We start from the raw sequence: 9,761 nt of genomic DNA, 5'->3' as shown, positions 1-9,761 counted from the left end.
CTTTTTCTTTCTAATATTCTCTCCTTCATAATCAAAATGCACAAACCAGAAATGTAACTCTTCTTTGACACCTTTCTTATATAAGCCAGTCCTGAGTCTTATTGATTTGCCTTCCTAAACTTTAACTGGTTTGTTCACTTCTTTCTAACTGTACCACCGGCTTCCTAATTAAAGCAAACACCATCTCCAGCTTGGATCACTGTAATAGCCTCTTAAGTAAATTCCCTGTTAATCATTCTAACCTTTCAAATATGTGTTCTACGCTCTTACCAGACTATTTCTTTTTCCTTTCTTTAATATGCTATTGGTTTCTTTTTATTTTTTTTTTTTGCGGTACGCGGGCCTCTCACTGTTGTGGCCTCTCCCGTTGCGGAGCACAGGCTCCGGATGCGCAGGCTCAGCAGCCATGGCTCACGGGCCCAGGCACTCCGCGGCATGTGGGATCCTCCCAGACCGGGGCACGAACCCGCATCCCCTGCATCAGCAGGCGGACTCTCAAGCACTGCGCCACCAGGGAAGACCCGTTATTGGTTTCTTTATGCATGTGTGCATATGTATAAATGTGTGCTAAAGTATTGGGGCTGGCCAAAAAGTTCGTTCGGGATTTTCATTTTACAAAAAACCTGAACGAACTTCTTGGCAAACCCAATATAAAGAAACTAAATATAAATGATTTTGTTTTCTACCACAGTCTTTTTCTTTATAGCTCTTATGAATTTCCTGCCTCACCCTCCTCTCCATACACATCAGTCCTATATGCCCTCAGGTAACCCATGTAGACCTGCTGGTATGTATAAAACTTTCTTATTTTCCATGTTCATGTGATCACTTACAAACAATATGCATATACATATCCATATACACACATATAAACACATATGTTTTTTGCCATTGTTTTATACAACTGTGATTATATCATAGATAATTTTCTGAATTTTTCATTCTACTAAATAATAACTTGTGAATATTCCTATAAGTCAATGATATCTACTTCATATTCTTATAAGCTACATTATTTTCCATGATTAGGATATATCACAGTTTTTCTAGTTATTCCTCTGTTGAAGGGGATTCTCTTTGTTTTCATGGTTTCCCTCAGAGTGATCTTTCAGAATGTGAACCTGACATGTCTACCCACAGCCCACCTACCCTAACTCACATAACCCTTTAACGGCCCAAAGTCCCTATTTCTTCTTGGCCTTACCTGTTGACCACCACACTTTATTTCACAGGATGCACTCCATACTCGGTAATTTCATTTCCTTGAACTATTCCATCTCCCTCTCCCACATGGCTTTGGTAGTACATGCTGTTCCCAGTGGCTGGAATAAATGCATCTCTCTCTCAATCTATCTCTTTTGCTCTCTTTCTCTCTCTGTCTCTCTCTCTCACGCACGCGCACACACACACACACACGTTTGCTTTGTTAATCCATTTTTTTCCTTCAGACTTTTAGCTCAGTCATCATTCTTTTCTTTCTTTCTTTTTTTCTGTCCCTCAGGAAAGGCCTATAGTTCTCATGATCTCTTCAGCTCCTTGGAGCAGCCAACTTTTCAGGCTTAGGAAATAAAAATGAAACCATAAAGGAGAGTAGCATCAGCTGGATTATTTATGCCCATATCATTTCTTTGATTCCTTAAATAGGTCATTTACCCAGTTAAATGATCCTGTAGCACCATGCAGCTGTCTGTGGTAATTAATATTGGAACTTTACGTTGATTTATCTGGTTATTCATTTATGTTAATGTCCTCGATGAGACAATGATTTCTATGAGTGCAGTTTTGTTTTGTCTGATTTTTTGGTAATTTTTCTTATCATTGCATTGAACCACCAAGCACCTAGCACAAAATGTTGTATATAGCAGCGTTCAATATATATTTGACAAATGAACGCGTATAAATGGTATAAATGCACACAACGAAAACAGTAAACTATACAGAAGAGCTAAAAAACAGGACTATTGGAACTACAAATTTATATTTAGACTAGAGGAATGAGAGACTATAATAAGAATAAGCTGGCCCTAAAATTTTACACAGTTGCCAAAGCAGATGTGGTTTTTAATGGCAAAGTAAAAAGAGAAACATTAGAGAAGATATGTATGTTCCTAGAGAAAGAAGCTTCTTTCCCAGCACTTAGCTCACAAAGAAATAATTTTACCCAGAATTCTTATTAATAATAAAAATTTTAAGGAAATATTTTCTCCATCCATTTTTTGGGGGACTTGCATCTCTCTTTGATATAACAACAACAACAGCAATAACAATTAGAAGGAAAACTTATGTGGCAACCACTCTGAGATTATGCAAGTGTTTTTTTCATCAGTATTTTATTCAACCATTTCAACAAGTCTGTGAAGGAGGTATAATTACTATCCTCATTGCAATCAGGATTCTGCATCTGAAGTACACAGAAGCCAAGATCCTAAAGCTAATAAGTGTTGAAGATGGTATTTTTTAACTTGTCAATTTGTGGTGTCAAAGCAATCGTTAGTAATGGTGAAGAAAACAGATAATACATATAAAGTAAATTCATAAGAAATCCAAATATGGCTTGATCTCTAGTTCCCATTTCCTTTCTGCCCCAAACTTCTTTTCTAAATATAATTAAATAATAAGTAGTTGAGGGACTGGTCTATATATCCCCTAAATTTCTTCAACTTGATATACTGATTGCAATCATTATTAAAAAAGTAAAATGGAAATATGAATGTAATATGAAAGAAGAGAAAAATAAGGTAGTCTAAATGATTCACACTGTAGTGAAATGTATCCATATTCCTACTCTAAAAAATATTTTGCTTGATAATTCCTAACTTACATCTAGTACAATAGAGAAAAATATTGAATCACCATATAAAATGCTTCACTTGCTCTCTAAAATAATTAAGGATAATTTGCTTAAATAACGATTTTTGCCCTACTGTAAAATCTATGAACCTAGAGAAAGAACTTTGAGATATAGATATCCAATGCAATGATTAGACAAATAATTATAATAATGTTAATCATGTATTGTGTTTGTTGTGTGGTAAGGACTAAACAATTTCTTTTATTTGATCCTTTCAACAAGCCTACGAAGAATTTATGTATTATTATCACCATTTCAAGGTGATGGAAATTTGGATTTAGGTCACAGAATTAATACATATGTAGGACATACAGTTACAAAGCTAAAACTTAAATTCTGTAGGCTGACTTGAGAACACAATCTCATAAACACTACCAAAGGAGTGGAAAAACCAGCAAAAAGCTAGAGAATGAAATTCCTCAATGACTTTCAGTCAGCTTCATCTCTTATCTTTCTATAAATCACAGTTTATCTCATAGTCTGATTATAAGTCTCACCTTCCTGCAGCTATTACCACAAATTGTCCTGTCCTTTAAACACTTCTCTACTATTCCAATATCATATATTACTTTTTTATTTTGATTATTACAATGGTGTTACCCTTTTGTTTAACAGGAGCACGTATGTGTAGAAATATCAGTGGACTCCTAAATGTTAAATAAGTTATTTAAATTAGAAATATAGACATAGATTTCCAAGTAAAGGTTACATTATTTTATTAAGAAACAGCTAAGGCAAATGTTAACAGTGGAGTAAACAAAGTAAGAAAAAATTCAAGATGTGGAATCTGGCCAGAAGAGTAGACAAAAAGAGAGAAAGCACTGAAAAATGGAGAAAAAAATGAAATTTCAAAAACTGGTGCTTGTATTGCTTTTTTAGTTTACTGACTACTTTCACATCATTATCTCTTTAATGTAGCTGGTTTGTTTGCTTTTTACAGGTGAAGCAAATTCAAATCAAGGTTGACTTGTCCATAATAAAGATTAAAACAATATATGATTTCAGGCGTTCAAATCCAGATGATTTAGTAATTTCAATAGGGTTCAGTTCAACAAACATGATGTATATATACTCTTTACGAAACATTGTATACAGCATTGCCATAGATGATGATGATAATGATAATAATAATAGATATAGAACCTCAGGAGCTCACAGTCACACAAATAACTCATGTAAATAAATTATTTGATTCAAAGATCATCATAAAGTTCATAATAGAAGTGGAAAATATATTACAGAGAAGTAAGAGATGTATATAAAAATTCTTGGTATACGTGGGAAGGCATCTTAGGGAGTGTAAATGTGAGAGGACATGAGAAAAAAATTGCATTACTTACACAGAGACAAAGAAATATTCTAGGCAGAAGTAACAACTTGAGCAAAGAGCCAGAGGCAAGAAAGGGGAACAAGGTTTCAGAGGATAACCTGAAAGGCAGTAGGACTAAAAACACCTGGGGCACGAGAGTATAATCAGACTTGGGTTTGAAAGCTAGAGAAGGGACAAAATGTGGAGGCTTCGAATGACAGGCTGAGGATTTTGAACTTGACATTTTGCCCAGAGCCAGCCCCCGGCTTACTTTTGTAAAACTCAGTAGAGACAACACAAATACTAAGGAAGAATTAGAATGGAAATATTTCTACCCACTTTACGATTATCTGACTATTGTCCAATGTTTAATGTTTCAGGACACACCTTTCCATGGCTTTGAAATGTGACCACAAAGGAGCTGACAAGCATATCCCTTAATACTGCCAAAGCTAAATTCCTCTAGTGTTATTTGTTTTGGAAAAATGGGATAATCAGATAAAGAATCTAAGACACTTGTTATTGAATGACAATGCATAATGAAATTCCGAAAGTCATCTTTTTCTGGTTAAAAAAATCATCTATACAAAATTCACTGCTGCTGCCAATTATTTAATAAATGTTGGGGGTGCAACTAATCATTATGAACAATCCAGAGCTTAAAAATCTGCTGAAATGAAGACACGGCGCATTATCCATTCCCACGTGTCATACCGCCTAATAGCCTGAACAAAACCAGCTGTGAACATAGTACAAAAAGCAGAAACCTTGAAGGGAAGAATGCCTAAATACTTTATCTTACTTCATACTTCTTTGTGATTGAAGAAACTAATTTATGAGTAGAGAAGAACTAAAAATGGGAAAGGAAACCTAAAGCTTTTGAAATATATTTTGAGTAATCTACTCAGTCTTTATTTAACACAAATAACCCTTACAAAATGCTTGACACAGTTCTAAGAACTCATATTATTTTGCCTCTTCAAGGCCAGCAGGAGGACCTTTCCTTCCAGTCACCTAAGATCACGGGATGACTATCCCATCATCTTTGCCATATTCTACTGGCTTGAAGGAAGTCACAGGTTCTGACCACACTCAAGGGGAGGGGATTATACAAAGGCATTAATCATTGGAGGTAATCTTAGAATTCTGCCTACCCCAAGTATGTTGTCCTAAGATGGTTTCTCAGTCTTTTATGTTTAGAAACTCCCCAAGATGAAAAATAAATGTTTTCCGGTCCCTATTTTTGACGTTCCTAAAAAGGATTATCACATCTTTTTCTCTTCCTTAGTATAAAAAATTGTATGTCCCTTCAATCCTTTTTTTATACGACTGATGTATGAATCCTCTTCAGATTTTAGATGTTGCCAATAATCATTACAGAGGAAAAAATTGTTCAAGAAAAACAGAAATGAGAATTACTTTTTCAATTTTCGAATCCATGTATCTTAATCACATGTATTGAGATACAGTTATGTTATTTAAACATATAATTCTAAATTTATCTTCTATTATTGCTGTATAGCCAACATATAATCAGTCAAGATTGAAAGTCTCAAATTCTGCAATCTCTAACAATTTTAAAGCTTGTTTTTCTTGAATAGTACTTTAAAGTAGGGACACAGAACACACTTGAAAGCCACTATAGTATATGCCCCACCCAATGTTGACTGTCCTAATATTACTCTACCAGGATGGCAGTCATTTGCTCCTCTTATGGCAAAATATTTCCTTTGAGAAATTTAGTCCCTTGATGTTGACAAAATTAGCCAGGAAAAGAGTTTCAACAGAACAGAAATAGACTGAAGCAAAAAGGGATAAATTCAGGGATGGGGCAGGAGTTGTAGCCTCGGAGCAGCACTAAACTACAACAGTAGCAAAACGAAGACAGTATTGGAGACAGAGGTACAGAATCTAGGAAGAACAGGTTCCTAGTCCATATCTTTTTCCCTCAAATCTAGCACTTCCCCACTTCGCTTCTTTTAAGCCTGAGATCTCCTGAAATATCTAATATACTGTAAGTGTTTCTGTGTAAACTTCTAGCAAGACATTGTAGGATCCCCATATTCTGGCTCAGATCTACCCTTCCAGCCAAAAAACCCTCAACTCATTACCAACACTCTGTGTTCTAGCTACACACATCATGCACCCTTCCACAAATAGGCCTCAATCTTCTCATCTGTAAAATGGTTCCAATCTAATAAGTCACCTACCTTATTTTGATTTGCATTCTACATTTCCATTCCAGGGATAATAAGAATCAAGTGAGGTTATAGCAGCATGCCTGCTTCAGCAACCAGGTTTAGAATTAAACTTTATAGAAAGATAACTCTTATTTCCAGTGCAAATGTGTTGAACCTTGAAAGAAGAGGAGAAAAACCTATTATTATAGGTCAAAAGAAGTTCAGAGGAAAGCCTGAAAGGATAGCTAGAAGAAGCCCAAAAGCAACCAAAATGCAAATAAAGAATATTTGCTGTGTGATGGGCTTGTACTTGTGACTAGCTTCCTGTCGAGTAACGTCATAAATAAATAAATAAATTTACTTATAAAATAAATTTATTAATAAAAAATAAATAAATTATGCTAACTGATATAATTAAGATATGTTAAGCTGGATTATGAAATATATATATACATATATATATAAATAGGGAATTGGAAGAATTAGGGATATATTTGCCTAGACAGTCATGAGAAATTCAGCAGAAAGAATAAGCACTTGAGCACTTGATATCTTGGAAAGAGCCATTCAGTCCAATCAATGCCCCATTTTTCAGGTAAGAAACTCAACACCAAGAAAGCTGAAAATTGCTTGAGATCACATAGCTGAAAATAAATCTGAAGTAATACATATAAAACTATAGAGCAATATTCAATTCTGGGAACATTGCAAATACTCAACACATGCTAGCAAGGGCAGCTTTTATCAGTACTATTATTATTAATGGTTATACAGTTGCTCTGTAATCCTGTGTCTAATTCCCAAAATAATGTTCTTTTCATCATGTCTTATAATTGTTTGGCTGGTCCTGCTTATACACTAAACTTCTGTTAATATTTTTAATACTTAAAATTGTATCTAACAGTTTTCTCTCCTACTCTACCAGAGTCAATATTCAATCCATCCTTTGCAAAACTCCTGTATCTGTATTGCAACTAAATTTGAAACAAGACAACTTATCAAGGTTAATATTGTTTGAAAGGGATTTATTTATTATTTCCACTCTGCATTTATTATTTATAACTGAAAGTACATATTTGGGGTAAATGACAGCTTTTCCATGACAGAATTATTTTGGATTTAACCCAAAGTAAGAGCTAGACTAGGTTAAATTTAAGTATTTTTATTTAAAATGATCAGCATTTGTTATCCCAATGAAAAGATGGTCAATATCTAGACTTTTTATTTCTCTTTTGGAGAATAATAATCAATTAATATTCCACACTTAACAAATATAACTTTCAAACATATGGTACCTTCAAAATTAAAATTCCAATCTGCAAAGAGTGATAGAGATCAATAAAAAGGAGAATGCAACCAAAATTACCAACCTTTGAACAGATTCTTTTTTAGTTTATTAAACCTCAGCTGAAAGAAGTAGAATCTAAATTGCCTATTATTTAAACTTAAATAGAAAGCCCAACATAGCTCTGTTTAAAATTATATTCACCCTTCAAAACCAATTATAATTGGCATTTTCCATAAAAAAAAGAATAAAAACTTGTTTTTAGCTGGAACCAATTGTGTACCAGACACTTTTCCATATAGTCTAATTTAATCCAATTGACAACATGTATGAAAAAAAACTGGACTCAAAAATGTTAAGTGTCTTCACAGAACTAGAACAAAAAATTTCACAATTTGTATGGAAACACAAAAGACCCTGAATAGCCAAAGCAATCTGGAGAAAGAAAAATGGAGCTGGAGGAATCAGGCTCCCTAACTTCAGACTATACTACAAAGCTACGGTAATCAAGACAGTATGGTACTGGCACAAAAACAGAAATATAGGTCAATGGAACAGGATAGAAAGCCCAGAGATAAACCCACGCACATACAGTCACCTTATCTTTGATAAAGGAGGCAAGAATATACAGTACAGAAAAGACAACCTCTTCAATAAGTGGTGCTGGGAAAACTGGACGGCTACATGTAAAAGAATGAAATTAGAATACTCCTAACACCATACACAAAAACAAACTCAAAATGGATTAAAGACCTAAATGTAAGGCCAGAAACTATCAAACTCTTAGAGGAAGACATAGGCAGAACACGCTATGACATAAATCACAGCAAGATCCTTTTTGACCCACCTCCTAGAGAAATGGAAATAAAAACAAAAATAAACAAATGGGACCTAATGAAACTTCAAAGCTTTTGCACAGCAAAAGGAAACCATAAACAAGACCAAAAGACAACCCTCAGAATGGGAGAAAATATTTGCAAATGAAGCAACTGAAAAAGGATTAATCTCCAAAATTTACAAGCAGCTCATACAGCTCAATATCAAAAAAACAAACAACCCAATCCAAAAATGGGCAGAAGATCTAAATAGACATTTCTCCAAAGAAGATATACAGATTGCCAACAAACACATGAAAGAATGCTCAACATCACTAATCATTAGAGAAATGCAAATCAAATCTACAATGAGATATCATCTCACACCAGTCAGAATAGCCATCATCAAAAAATCTACAAACAATAAATGCTGGAGAGGGTGTGGAGAAAAGGGAACCCTCTTGCACTGTTGGTGGGAATGTAAATTGATACAGCCACTATGGAGAACAGTATGGAGGTTCCTTAAAATCTACAAATAGAACTACCATATGACCCAGCAATCCCACTACTGGGCATATACCCTGAGAAAACCATAATTCAAAAAGAGTCATGTACCACAATGTTCACTGCAGTTCTATTTACAATAACCAGGACATGGAAGCAACCTAAGTGTCCATTGACAGAGGAATGGATAAAGATGTGGCACATATATTCAATGGAATATTACTCAGCCATAAAAAGAAACGAAATTGAGTTATTTGTAGTGAGGTGGATGGACTGAGAGTCTGTCATACAGAGCGAAGTAAGTCTGAAAGAGAAAAACAAATACCGTATGCTAACACATATATATGGAATCTAAAAAAAAAAAAAAAGGTTATAAAGAACCTAGGGGCAAGACGGGAATAAAGAGGCAGACCTAGTAGAGAATGGACTTGAGGATATGGGGAGGAGAGAAGGGTAAGCTGGGACAAAGTGAGAGAGTGGCACGGACATATGTACACTACCGAATGTAAAATAGATAGCTAGTGGGAAGCAGCCGCATAGCACAGGGAGATCAGCTCGGTGCTTTGTGACCACCTAGAGGGGTGGGATAGGGAGGGTGGGAGGGAGGGAGATGCAAGAGGGAAGAGATATGGGGATATATGTATACATATAACTGATTCACTTTGTTATAAAGCAGAAAGTAATACACCATTGTAAAGCAATTATACTCCAATAAAGATGTTAACAAAACAAAACAAAAAAACAAACAAAAAAAGGATTTCTGAAATCATTAAGAAAGATTATGGTTGATCTATTCATATTAGATGATGCGTTAAAC

At 34.8% G+C, this 9,761-nt stretch overlaps 1 long non-coding RNA gene across 2 annotated transcripts in view; it reads right to left on the bottom strand.

The window, feature by feature from the left end:
- Positions 1 to 1,203: 1,203 nt before the first annotated feature.
- LOC307190731 overlaps positions 1,204 to 9,761 on the bottom strand; it is a 409,690-nt gene continuing 401,132 nt past the window's right edge. For both annotated transcript variants that reach the window (XR_013829527.1, XR_013829528.1), the window contains exons 5-6: positions 6,371 to 6,515; positions 1,204 to 1,322 (exon numbers count right to left, since the gene is read on the bottom strand). This is a non-coding gene — a long non-coding RNA (uncharacterized lncRNA). The remainder of the gene's footprint in view (positions 1,323 to 6,370; positions 6,516 to 9,761) is intronic.

Source organism: Stenella coeruleoalba, assembly GCF_951394435.1.
Source record: "Stenella coeruleoalba genome assembly, chromosome: 8".
In the NCBI taxonomy this organism is placed as follows: Eukaryota; Metazoa; Chordata; class Mammalia; order Artiodactyla; family Delphinidae; genus Stenella; species Stenella coeruleoalba.
Note: the sequence above shows the minus strand (reverse complement) of the source record. Positions and strands in the feature narration are given on the sequence as shown.